This window comes from Gossypium arboreum, chromosome 10 (genome assembly GCF_025698485.1).
Source record: "Gossypium arboreum isolate Shixiya-1 chromosome 10, ASM2569848v2, whole genome shotgun sequence".
In the NCBI taxonomy this organism is placed as follows: Eukaryota; Viridiplantae; Streptophyta; class Magnoliopsida; order Malvales; family Malvaceae; genus Gossypium; species Gossypium arboreum.
Genome location: NC_069079.1, coordinates 95857197 through 95871007, shown reverse-complemented (window position 1 = coordinate 95871007; position 13811 = coordinate 95857197). Strand labels below are relative to the sequence as shown.

At 35.9% G+C, this 13811-nt stretch overlaps 1 non-coding gene across 1 annotated transcript; it reads left to right on the top strand.

Moving 5' to 3' along the window:
* The first annotated feature begins 11156 nt into the window (after positions 1-11156).
* Positions 11157-11263, top strand: LOC128283195 (small nucleolar RNA R71). The gene has a single exon (XR_008273537.1). It is a non-coding gene; the product is annotated as a small nucleolar RNA R71 (small nucleolar RNA).
* Positions 11264-13811: the final 2548 nt, after the last annotated feature.

Here is a 13811-nt window from a genome sequence, read left to right as displayed (position 1 = left end):
TGGAAAATGTGGGTTGGTATAAGTATGAAAATGGTTCACCTAGGCTTGGGTTTTGAAGAAATTGAATACATTTCAATTTACGAGCTTAGGAACTAAATTGTAAAAATGTGAAACATTAGGGAAAAAATGTAATTTTGCCATAATATAATTTTTGAGCCAAATTGAATAATTTGAGTATTAAATGGTTAAATTTGTGATTATAGATCAAGAAAAATGAGGTTCAGGCCTAGATCAAGGGAAAAACAAAGTGTTTGACGATTAGTCCAATTCTACTATTTTTGTACTGAGGTAAGTTCGTATGTAAATAATGCATTTTTATATTTATGTTTTAAATGCTTTAACATTGTCTGAGTTGTGATTGACTCTTTGGATGTATTTGAAAAAGTTTTGACAAGCGAGAAATCCTAGTTGAACCTTAGTAATAGAATAGGATACGAGTGACATGTCACTAGGAACCCATGTGTATATGCAATTATGTAATCCGAGTGCTGGTCTCGTACGTCTTACCAGTTGATGGGCAGTCCGACATGTGTTGCAGATACCTGATAGGTTGTGTGAGTAGCACTGTGTAGCTATGTCCTGACTGACAGCTTGTGTGAGCAGCATATGTATGTGTGAGTAGCACTGTGTAGCTATGGCCTGTGAATAGCTCGAAAACAAGCCCATATGTATTATGAGATATGAGGTAGCTTCGGCTACATATATGGCACGTATGTGCAAGATTTTTGATATCCATTAATATTTTGAGTATTCAAAGGGAATGTCAAAGTTGTGAAAGGATATGGTTATGTTACGAGTTAGTACAGGTATATACGTAAAACTCATAAGTAATGAGCTCGATATGTAAAACTCATAAGTAATAAGCTCGATATGTGATGAACTCTTGGTAGGATTGTGATTATGTAAGGTATGACTATGAGATTTTGATAACGTTCATGCTAATCTTCATCATGTTAATTGTGTGGTTATGATGCTTATTATTTGCATAGGAACTTACTAAGCTATATAACTTACTCCCATTTCTTTCCCTTGTCTTATAGTGTCACCAAGCTAGCTCAGGGTTCGAAGATCGCCGGGGATCCAATCACACTATTAACAATTATTTTGGTACCAATGAATTCAACATTTTAAGTTATGGCACGTATAATAGACTTGGTCATTTTGTTATGTGTCATAATTGATTTGGCCAAATGTGTTGGCTTATATTATTTAGTAATTCATTTTGTACAAGGCCATTGGAAATGGGCTAATATTGGTTATAAGTATAATCATATAACAATGCCTTTCATGAATGATGTGTTGATGTCTTGGTTGTGGATGTTTGGTTGTATAATATGCTTAGATTGCTACTATGTTATGTTGTGTAGGTGTGTATATTAAAGGGTGGAAAAATGGCTTGGTAAATAGCCTTATTTTTGTCCACACGGGTAGACACATAGGCGTGTGTGTAACACACCTCACCCGTATCCAACGTCGGGACAGGGTTCGAGGCGTTACCGGACTTAAACATTCACAACATGCAAAACCGAGCCACAAAATTTCACCAAAAATTAGAACATCTCAAACACATGCATATCGTCCCTTATATAGGTCTTCGAAACCTATAACATACATTAGGGTGGTTCGGGACTAAACCAAGAACTTTGAAATTTTTTGGGCAACTTAACTAATTTTCTTGCTTCGGAGAGTCACACGCCTGTGTGGATTGGGCTCTGTGGTCAATTTTGAGGCTATTTTCCAAGCCAATTGTTACCCTTAATTACCTACATACACTTATACATTTTCATAGCAATTGACATGGCATATTTGAGTAATTATATATTCACAATCAAGACACAAGCATGGCATTCTTACAACAACACATAACATATTACCAACCATGCATGGCAAACAAGGATATGCACATCACCAATATCAGACATAACATGAATAGCTAGATTTATAAGTCAGAATCATTAGCTCACTAAAGACCAATATATTTGGCCAAATTATAATAACACATGTTATAAAACTAGGTCCTTATACATGCCACTCACTTGATAATTCTAGCATATGTGTTTATACTGTCAAGGTGTTGGCTTGATAGTGTGATGCTGCCTCTGACGATCTCCAACCCTGAGTTAACCTGACAACACTAAAAGAAATGAAAAGGAGGGGGTAAGCTTTACGGTTAGTAAGCTCGCATGAAAATAATAAGCAATTGAGTAATTTACAAAAATAGTCACTTTTGTTTGCCTTAGATTACATTTTAGTCACTTATGTTTGAAATGTTATGTTTTAGTCACTTATGTTATTATTTTGTTACGAAGTCAAGTGATCACTCTACCATTAAGTTCCGTTATCTCTCTAACGGTAATTCTACTTGGCAATCCAACTAGATTTTAGGTGCCAACTTAGATTTTAAATGGGATGAAAATAGATTTTTAATTTAAAAAAATTAATTAATTAAATTTTTTTGGTGAATAATTAATTAAAATTTTTAAACCTAAACCTTAACTAAAAAACTGTTATCTCCTCTTTTTATTATTCTTCCGTCTCTTCTTTTGTTCAATGGGTTTTTTTTTTCATTTGACTAGAAAAACTATTATTAAGATCAAAATAGTTGAAATCAAATTGACTACTTCATAAAGATGGATTCAATAGAGGGTTCAGGTATATCTTCTGGTCCACTATGATCGAGCATCAGGGTGTTCCAGCAGAAGACAAATGTAAGCTAAGATTAGCAACATTGCAAATTTTGTGCGGAACAAAATTTGGTCAAGCAGCACCTTCAGATAAATGGCCCAGAGATGGTCATAAACAATTATCATCTATTTCTTCTCATCCCAAGTAAATCCATCATGGTCGAGTAGATATTTCATATCATTGAATCGTTTCCTCAAGTTCATAAAATTCATGTTCACAAACAATTTCAAAAAGTAGAAGAAAATATCGAAAATTTTAATTTAGGGTTTTCATTAAACAATAAAAAATCCAATCTTTTATTTTTCAGTATTGAATAAAAGAGATAGAGAAATGCAAAGAAGACATATCTGAACCCTCCATTGAATCTTTATGAAGCAGTCAATTTGATTTCAACTATTTTGATCTTAATAATAGTTTTTCTAGTCAAATAAAAAAAATCATTGAACAAAAGAGGAGACGGAAGAAAAATTAAAAAGAGGAGATGAATAGTTTTTTTAGTTAAGGTTTAGGTTTAAAAATTTTAATTAATTAAAATTTTTAATTAAAAAACTATTTTTATCCCATTTAGTAATTCAAGTTGGCACCTAAAATCTAGTTGGACTGCCACGTAGGATTACCATTAAAGAGATAACGGAACTTAATGGTAGAGTGATCACTTCGTAACAAAATAATAACATAAGTGACTAAAATGTAACCTAAGTCAAACAAAAGTGACTATTTTTATAGATTACCCTAAGCAATTTACTAACATGCTTTCCATAGTAAAACTATCCCAATTGTGCATTTACACAAGTTCTCGTTAAGCTGTTTTTTTGAGTCACAGTCACTAAATCATTTATATCTGGAGTTACGGAAATCTAAATTAAGATCTGTAAAATTTATTAGAAACTAGACTCATATATCTTTCCACCATAAAGGTTTAAGAATTTTTTGTCCAGAAAATAAGTAAAATTTATTATTTAAAGTCTCCCTTATTTTGCTGTTTGACAGCTTCGACCACTCTTAACTAAAATTTAATTATCTTTTGCTACCAAATTCAAATGAGGTTATCGTTTCTTTTTTCTGAAAAAAAATTAAACAAGAAATCCAAATATATAAATTATGTTCTTAACTATTTTTTTACAATTTTTTAATGATTTTTATAATTCAGAATAGGGGATCACGAAATCAGTCTGAATCAGTCTTACAATAATATAAATATCTCAAAATACAGAATTCCTTTATTTTCTCTGTTTCTTTTATATGAAAATAGATTCAATAAGATTTAATTTCATGTATCATTCCACTTCTAGTTCAACTTATACTATTTTTGGTGATTTTTCAAAGTCACTCCCCTGCTGCTGTTTTAGACTGTTTATCCCAAATTTCGTTTCTTTACTAAAATTTCTTATTATCAACTTTCAAGATAATACTTTTCCATATTCATCTTATCAAGAATTCAATCACATATCTAACTCATAATTCAAAACTCATATATTCATATTCTAGTATTATCCCACATTTTTTCCCCGTTAAATTTCATTTAGCAAACTTGTTTCTCCCAGTGAACACTTCGGAAAGCAACAATATCCTGTGGTTTTAGCACATAGCTCCTCACTATTGGGCTAACATGTAATTGTGGCATATGCACTTAGCACCAATTTTCAAATTAACATGTATAACCGTGGCATATCCACTTAGCACCAAGTTACATGTTTAACCGTGGTATATCCACTTAGCATCACGTTAATGAATCAATATATGTAACCGTGGCATATCCAGTTAGCACCACGTTACATGTTTAACCGTGGTATATCCACTTAGCACCATGTTAATGAATCAATATATGTAACCGTGGCATATTCACTTAGCACCACGTTACATGTATCAATATGTGTAATCCTGGAATATCCACTTAGCACCACGTTACACGTATAACCGTGGTATATCCACTTAGCACTACGTTTTTTCATTCCGAAGGTTCAACCGAGATTTCCTCATTTAATCTCAATTCATCAACCACAAATCACCGTTTGTGTCCATTAATTGAACAATACTAAAACTTATTTCATTTGCACTCTCTTCACAATTCCATTTCATTTCACATGTCAAACATGTACTCATGAGTTTCGAGTACGTACTGATCGCGTGATTCATAACAAGTAATAAATATTTATAATGAAGATCAAGCCTAGAATAACTATTATCACGATGAAAAGGCAAGCGCACCTATCGAACAATAGTATAGTAATGGCAAGACTGGGATATCGTACACAAGGGAACCAAAAGTACTAGTAATAACTATCTTTTTATTATTTAACCTAGAAATAAAGAGGGGTTGTTTATTAAACTAATTAACTAAACTAATTAACTAATTAAACTAAAGCAAAGAGAAAATTTGGAAAAAGACTTGAAGAAAAGTAATTGATAAAGATGACACCTAAGGAAGAATCCACCTAGATTTCACTTGTTATCTGATTCTGAACCAGATGATTTATTCACTTGACTTGATCCGTGAGACTCCCTAGCCTATATTATTATCTCTTTCGAGACTAATAACACCTAACCCTCAGTTCAATTAATCAAAATTTCTTTCTTAATTAAAACCCCTAGGGAAGCAGTAGATCGATCTATGGACTTCCATATTAGGTTTCACCTTAATCAGACAAAATCTCGTAACCCTATTTTTAGGCGTTTGATCAACTCCGCTTAATTATGCCAAATCTACTATTAGACAGGGACTTTTTCTCCTCTACATAAGCACATCAAATCATGAATTAATACCTGAAATATTAACTCAAGCATTAAGAACAGATAATTAGGAACAAATCAAGTATTTATCATACAGTTCAGATAATAATAACAAGATCCATCATAGGTTTCAACCCCCTTAGGTATCTAAGGGATTTAGTTCATAATAAAATAAGAGTACATCTCAAAAGTATGAAAATAACAAAACATAAAGAAAACTCTAAAACCCCTGAAGGAATTTTGAGAGAGATCTTCAGTCTTAGAGTAGCTCCGGCTTTTAAGATGGATCGTTTGGCTTCCTTCAAGTAATCCCCGGCGTGTGGTTCTGTACTCCAGAAAAGTTCTGGAGGAGAGGCCCCTTTCTAAGTCATAATTAGGGTGTTTATATAGGCTTTGGATTGGCTTGGTGTTTATATAGGCTTTGGATTGGCTTTCTTCTTCCCTAAGTATCATTTTCCGTGTAAAATACAACTCTTTAAAAAAGGGACACGCCCGTGTGCCACGACTGTGTGACATGTTTCCCAGGTCATGTTCGATCCGTTAAATTGCACACGGCCATGTGGGTCAATGGCCAGGCCGTGTGAAACTTGAAAGCCTTGGTCGTCACCCTCGAAAGACACGGGCGTGTGAGCAGCCTGTGTGGCAAGGCTTAGGCCGTGTCATCTTCTCGATTTGGTTTGTTTTGTCCCTTTTTGGCTCCTTTTGACTCTTGGTGCTCTCCTGAGTACAAAACATGAAATAACCGGATTAAGAGCACGAAAATCCAAAAAAATCTAGTAATAAACATCCATAAATATGCTAAGTATTTGGGGTAAAAATATGTATAATTTGGCGTTTATCAAATACCCCCACACTTAAGTATTTGCTTGTCCTCAAGCAAATCTCTCATTTACTGCTAGAATTCATTCCTTTCAATCACATAATCATTACTGATAATGTTACAAACTATTCCATGGAAAATCATACAGTGAGAATTCAACTATAGGGGCATTAGAAGCCTCAAACAATCTAAATCGAATATTTTGATAATAAAATTATAGGTAATCTCCTTCCTCTAAGTAATTAACTTTAGTTCTAAATATACAAGAGATGACATCCTCACTAAGGATTCACTCAAATCACTTAAAGTGTTTAAGGTTCAAGATTAAGCACTCGATTGTCTAACATGAGAAGTTATTACTATAGGCTTGCATGAAAATCAAATCTCCACCACTTGTAAATGATATGATATACAAATCAAAAGGTCTTTGCATGGTTGTAACGGGGTTTAGGTTATGGGTATGGATACAAGCTGAAGAGACAAAGGTTAGAATCGAGATAATTTCAATATATTACCCCACTATCAAAAACTTAATTACTGGATCACAAACAAATATCTAGAACTATATTACATGGGCTCATGACAACTTTAGCTTGCTGAGGATTACAATAATAATACTGAGTTTTTTTTTAAGAACAAATCAAGTCAATACAATATAGAAATTATACTTCATGATTCAGTAACAAAAAATGGTGAACATAGTGAGGTAACAATATAAAATTTAATCTCGATAAAAAAATGGTAAATTAAGTAAGAGGATTTCAACAATAATGAGTTAATGGGTTAATGATGAGGGTTAATCAATAAAAAAGGTTAGTAGGCTCAAAGGGGGTTCACTAAGGGTTTGATTATGTGGGAACGCTTTTTATGAAGTAAGTAGGTTAAATCTTAAGTGCCTTTATCATCTTAGTATATCAAATCATATGTGTGATCTCGACATGTATAATCGAAACAAGTTCTAGGATAACAGTTCAATGTTGACACACTCAAACCACAAAAGAAATGAGCAAGAAGGAAAGCTATAAGCTCAAAAGGCTAAAAAATCTCACCAAAAATTTGGGTTTTTGATGTCATTCCTGTATACTTAAGTTTTCAAGATAATACCTCAATTTAGGAAAATAGTCTAAAAAATTTTAGTTCTCAAAATATCAACTTATCATGCTCGATTCTCTAATATCCTATAATCAAATAATCATGCATAATTCCCATGGTCTAATTCATGACATATCAACAATAATTATAGATTACTCAGAATTCATTCGATCAATATTATAAGAAAATCACTTAAGCACATGACCAAATTCAGGGATTTGAGAATAATGTAAAAAGTTAGGCAGCATGTTCATGTTCACCCCCACACTTAAGATGTACATTTCCCTCAATGTACAAAGATGGACTATTCAAAATAAAAAAAAAATCATAAGAGGGAAGGAGGTGAAACTCCCTGTTATATGGATGCGGAGCTTGATTCTGAGGCTGGAGTGTTTGGGGAAAGTAGTAGCTGCCACTATTCTTGGCTAGATGAAGAAATTGGGTCATTGAACATGGCACTCGTTGGGTATTGTTCCCTACTTGTTTCCTCATTCCGTAAAATATTCCTAGCAGCTTTGCTTGGAAGTCGTATAATCATGAAGAGCTTATTAAGAGTTGGTGTGGAAGAGAGCGTAGTGGGATTACTTGTTAGAAATACCAGAAAAATGAAGAAAGTAAAATTTACTAATATAGATATGTCTTTCAAAAGAAAATAATAAAATTGAAATGAAAATAAAAATAAAAATAAAAAAATAAATCAATGATCCTCGTCAGCGGGGCCCTCAGGTGGTGGCGCTGGAGTGGCGATGTGGAAGTGCCGGCACAGCTGCTGCATCATGGCCTGCATGTCATCGATCTGTTTGTCACGTTGTCGATCTCGCTCGTGAATCATCTCGAACTGTGTAGTGCAATACTGCTCGAAGTAAGCGAGTCGATAGGAAATGTGTGCCAATGAAACAGCCGCATAAACTGGTTGGTCCCTAGGTGTTGTGGTAGAAGGCTCCTCGTGCTGTGGGGGGACATTATCAGGAATGTCCTCAAGATCCTCCTCGTCAATGGCATGAGTAAGACGGTATTGAGGAGGATCTATCCCACGTTGGCGCTCGATAATCTAGGGAAAAGAGAGAGGAAACTGAGGATTGATGTAGAGGGAGTGGATTTTAGGGTGGTTTGGGGGTCGGGGAAGTGATAATCTAGGGAATGGTGGTCGGAATAGGGATTAGGGAGTGGAGAAGGGGAGATTTTGGCTAGGGTTTTGAAAGGAAGAAGAAAATGAATAGTGATTTGCTTATATAGGGGAGGTGCACACGTCCTAGGGTTACGCCCATGTACTCTGAAGGTGAGCCCCTGTTTTTCGAATTTTGCAATTTAGGTTGTGCCTGGCTACTCTCCCATGCCCGTATGTCTTGGGTGTGTGTGGCACACGGCCATGTCACACGATCGTGCCTAGCTTTTTTCACTTCTCCCACGCCCGTGTGTTAGGGTACCACGCCCGTGTATTATTGTCCACGGCTTAATGGCACGGGAGTGTCTTGCGCCCATGTCCAAGAAACAGAATCGAGCCTTACCTCTGGCATGCCCGTGTTTTTCCATTCCCACGCCCGTGTTCACCTATCAAGTTTACCCACGGCCATGTCGCACGGCCGTGGGGATTTATCGCTTCCCGTGTTTTGGGGAAATCATGTCCTGCTTCCACACGGCCATATCGCACGGCCGTGTCTCTTCCCCTGTTTGGCCATGGCTTTAGGTAATCCGTGTGCCTGGTCGTGTGGGCTGAAAAACTTTGCAATTCAAAGATAAAGTTAGTGATTTAAAGTGTTAAAAATTAAAAATAAAGAAATCAGAATATGTTAGTGCTCGGGTTGCCTCCCGAGAAGTGCTTATTTATAGTCTAAGCTCGACTTACCTCTCTAGTGAATGGTTAGGGTGGTTTGAGGAGTTTATACTCCTGATTCCTGCAATCAATCTTATCAAGATAGGGTTTTAATCGGGTGGTGTTTACCTTAAAAGTGCTGAACTTGGGGTGACTCACCTCCACCGTACCAAATGGAAAAATACTGAGTACTATAAGAGGGATTTCCTCATTCAGTGTGGTAGTGACAATGTGGGGATCTGCAACATCTAGTAAGACTTTATCACCAACCTTAAGTTGATGAAGAGAGGTATCGGGCTTGTTTTGGCATAGTTTTGGTTTATCATGTGTTCTCGATTTGTGTGCTCGCCATTTGTCTAGCTCCTCTATCCGTAGCCTTCGTTCTTCATGAATGTGTCCTCTATCATGCTTGGAACATGGCTCGTGAACTTCTTTGAAGCTTAATTTCTGCAAAGTCATATTGTTAGTTTTAGTAGATTGGTGTGGACTGTTACCTTCAATGTTCGATGTGGTACCAAAATTGTGAGCTTGAAGGGTGATCATTTTGTCTCCCACACGAAGTGTAAGCTCACCTGTGCCAACATCAATAATTGTTTTAGCAGTTGCTAAAAAGGGCCTCCCTAAAATCAAAGGGGTGTTATTATCCTCCTCTATGTCTAGAACAATGAAATCAACAGGAAATATGAACTTATCTACTTTCACAAGTACATCTTCAATAATACCCCTAGGGAATCTTATAGTTTTATCTGCCAATTGAATGCTCATCCTAGTTTGTTTAGGTTTCCTAAGACCTAGTTGCTTAAACATTTTGTAAGGCATAATGTTAATACTAGCCCCTAAATCAGCTAATGCATGACTTATATCTAAACTACCAATTAAACAAGGAATTGTAAAACTCCCTGGATCTTTCAATTTGTAAGGTAGCTTATTCTGTAGAATAGCTGAGCAGACTGCATTTAGCTCCACATGCGATGTTTCGTCCAACTTCTGCTTATTTACTAAAAGCTCTTTTAAAAATTTCATTGCATTTGGAATCTGTGACAAAGCTTCAATAAATGGTAAGTTATTATGTAATTTTTTCAAAAGTTTAAGGAATTTACCTAATTGTTCGTTTGAGCGGTCTTTCCTTGTCGTGTTAGGGTGTGGGACACGAGGTTTATATTCGATAGTCACTGGTTTGTTTGTATTTTGATCTACCTTATCTCTTCCTTTGCTTACCACTGTTTCTTACCTTGGTTCTGGTTCAGGCTCAACGACTCCTTCGTCATCTTGAGTACTAATTGCATTGAAGTGTTCCCTTGGGTTAGGTTCAGTATTACTTGGTAAGCTACCTTGTGGTCGTTCGGAGATTAGTTTGGATAGCTGGCCTATCTGAGTTTTGAGCCCTTGGATCGATGCTTGTTGATTATTAAGTGCTGTCTTAGTATTTTGGAAACGGGTTTCTGATACCAAAATGAATTTAGAGAGCATCTCCTCAAGGTTCGGTTTCTTTTCTTGTTGATAAGGTGGCTGTTGAAAACCCTGAGGATTTTGTGGCTTTTGATTTCCTTGACCACCCTAGGAAAAATTTGGGTGGTTCCTCAAACCTGCATTATAAGTATTACTGTATGGGTTATTTTGAGATCTAAATTTATTATTACCCATATAGTTGACTTGTTTCTCTTCAGTTGGAGTGTTGAAGGATTGATATTCTGTATGCACACCTCCTCCACTTGAGTCACACCTCATTACTGGATGTACCTGCGTAGAACTAAGAAAACCATCAATCTTTTTATTGAGAAGTTCTACCTGATTTGACAACATAGTAACTGAGTCGACGTTATAATGCCGACTATTTTTGTTGGCTTAGTCCTCATGACTTGCCACTGATAGTTATTCAGTGACATTTCTTCAATGAATTCATAAGCCTCTTCAGGTGTTTTGTTGTTGATGGTTTCGTCAGCAGCTGCGTCAACCATTTACCGAGTCGAGGGATTCAGACCATTGTGGAATGTTAGTACTTGCAGCCAAAGTGGTAACCCATGGTGAGGGCACCTTCTCAATAAGTCCTTGTATCTCTCGCATGCATCGTAAAGTGTTTCTAAATCCATCTGTACAAAAGAAGAGATATCATTACGTAATTTAGCCATTTTAGCCGGCAGAAAATATTTTAGTAAAAATTTTTCGGTCATTTGTTCCCAAGTAGTAATTGACCCTCGTGGTAACGAGTTCAACCACTGTTTAGCTTTGTTCCTCAATGAAAAAGGAAATAACCGAAGACGAATGACATCATCAGAAACGCCATTTATTTTAAATGTATCGCAAAATTCCAGGAAATTTGCTAAGTGAGCGTTGGGATCTTCATCCTGCAAACCATCAAACTAAACAAACTGCTGTATCATCTAAACAGTGTTAGGTTTTAATTCAAAAGTATTTGCAGCTACAGCAGGTCTAACTATGCTAGATTCAGTTCCTGTTAGAGAAGGTTTAGCATAATCATACATAATACGTGGAGCAGGATTTTGATTAGTCGCAATAGTAGGAGGTAGCTGATTCCCTTGGTTTTCAGCCATCTCTTCGATTGGGGGTTGAGTATCGTCTTCTTGCTCGTTCTCTGTGTATCGTAAACTGCGCCTTATTTCTCTTTAATTTCTACGAACTGTACGATCGATTTCTTCGTCAAAAAGTAATGGTCCCGACGGGTTTCTTCGAGTCATAAACTATAAAAACCCGCCAAGAGAAAGAATAAGTAAATTAATAGATAATAATAAAACTAAATTAAATTGCAAGAAAATAAATGGCTAAAGTAATAAAAATTTAGCATTCCTAATATTTTAGTTCCCCGGCAACGGCGCCAAAAAACTTGATCGTATGATTCGTAACATGTAATAAATATTTATAATGAAGATGAAACCTAGATTAGCTATTATCATGACAAAAGGACAAGCGCACCTATCGAACAATAGTATAGTAATGGTAAGACCGAGATATCGTATCCAAGGGAACCAAAAGTACTAGTAATAACTATCTTTTTATTATTTAACCTAGAAATAAAGAGGGGTTGTTTATTACAAATTAACTAAACTAATTGACTAATTAAACTAAAGCAAAGAGAAAATTTGAAAAAAGACTTGAAGAAAAGTAATTGATAAAGACGACACCCAAGGAGGAATCCACCTAGATTTCACTTGTTATCTGATTCTGAACTAGACGATTTATTCACTTGACTTGATCCATGAGACTCCCTAACCTATATTATTATCTCTTTCGAGACTAATAACACTAACCCTCAGTTGAATTAATCGAAATTTCTTTCTTAATTAAAACCCCTAGGGAAGCAGTAAATCGATTTATGGACTCCCATATTAGGTTTCACCCTAATCCAGTAAAATCTCATAACCCTATTTCTAGGCGTTCGATCAACTCCGCTTAATTATGCCAAATCTACTATTAGACAGGGACTTTTTCTCCTCTACATAAGCACATCAAATCATGAATTAATACCCGGAATATTAACTCAAGCATTAAGAACACATAATTAAGAACAATCAAGTATTTATCATACAGTTCAGTTAATAATAACAAGATCCATCATAGGTTTCAACCCCCTTAGGTATCTAGGGGATTTAGTTCACAATAAAATAAGAGTACATCTCAAAAGTATGAAAATAACAAAATATTAAGAAAACTCTAAAACCCCTGAAGGAATTCTGAGAGAGATCTTCAGTCTTGGAGTAGCTCCAGCTTTTGAGATGGATCGTCTGGCTTCCTTCAAGTAATCCCCATCGTGTGGTTCTGTACTCCAGAAAAGTTCTGGAGGAGAGGCCCCTTTCTAAGTCATACTTAGGGTGTTTATATAGGCTTTGGATTGGCTTTCTTTTTCCCTAAGTATCCTTTTTCCGTGTAAAATACAACTCTTTGAAAAAGGGATACACCCGTGTGCCACAACTGTGTGTTTGACAACCCTAAAGTGACCCTAATCGGAAAGCGGTTTCGGGACCGCTAAACCGAGTCACCAAATTATTTGAACATGATATTTATTGTCTAAAATATGTGATTATGAATGTGTGAAAGTTTTAGGCTTCGATTTAGTAAATTGCATGCGAATTTAGTCAAAAGGACTTATGTGTGACATTTTTGAAATGTGATAGGCTAATCTACAAGGATCTAATAGTGCATGTAATCAAAAGGGAGGACTTGCATGTCAATTTCCCCCCTAATATGTAGTGGCCGGCCATGAGCATGGGTGGACAAGATGTTATGGCTAAAAAAAAAACATGTCATAGACATGTTGGCTTAATGCATTATGCAAGGAAAAATAAAATAATGAGCATGGTAATTAAATAATGAAAGGGAGGAGTGATGAAAAAAAGAAAAGAAAAGAAATGGTCTCATCCATGCCCCCCATTGCCGTGAGTTGAAGGAAAGAAAAAAAAAAGTGTTCATCCTTTGGTTCATCCTTGGCCGAAAATTTTAAGGAGGAAGGAAGGAGAAAGGTTGAAGAGGTTCGGCCATGCATGTAACTAGGCTAAGGTATGTTTGATGATGTTCCATGAGATGCATGCATGTTTTAGTTGTTAGCTTGAGTTCTACCTAGGCCATGGTCTAAATCTTGCTAGGTGATGGAAATGACACTCGGCCATGGATGCATCATTCTTGCTTGGTGTTGATGTTGTGTTGGTGAGATATCAA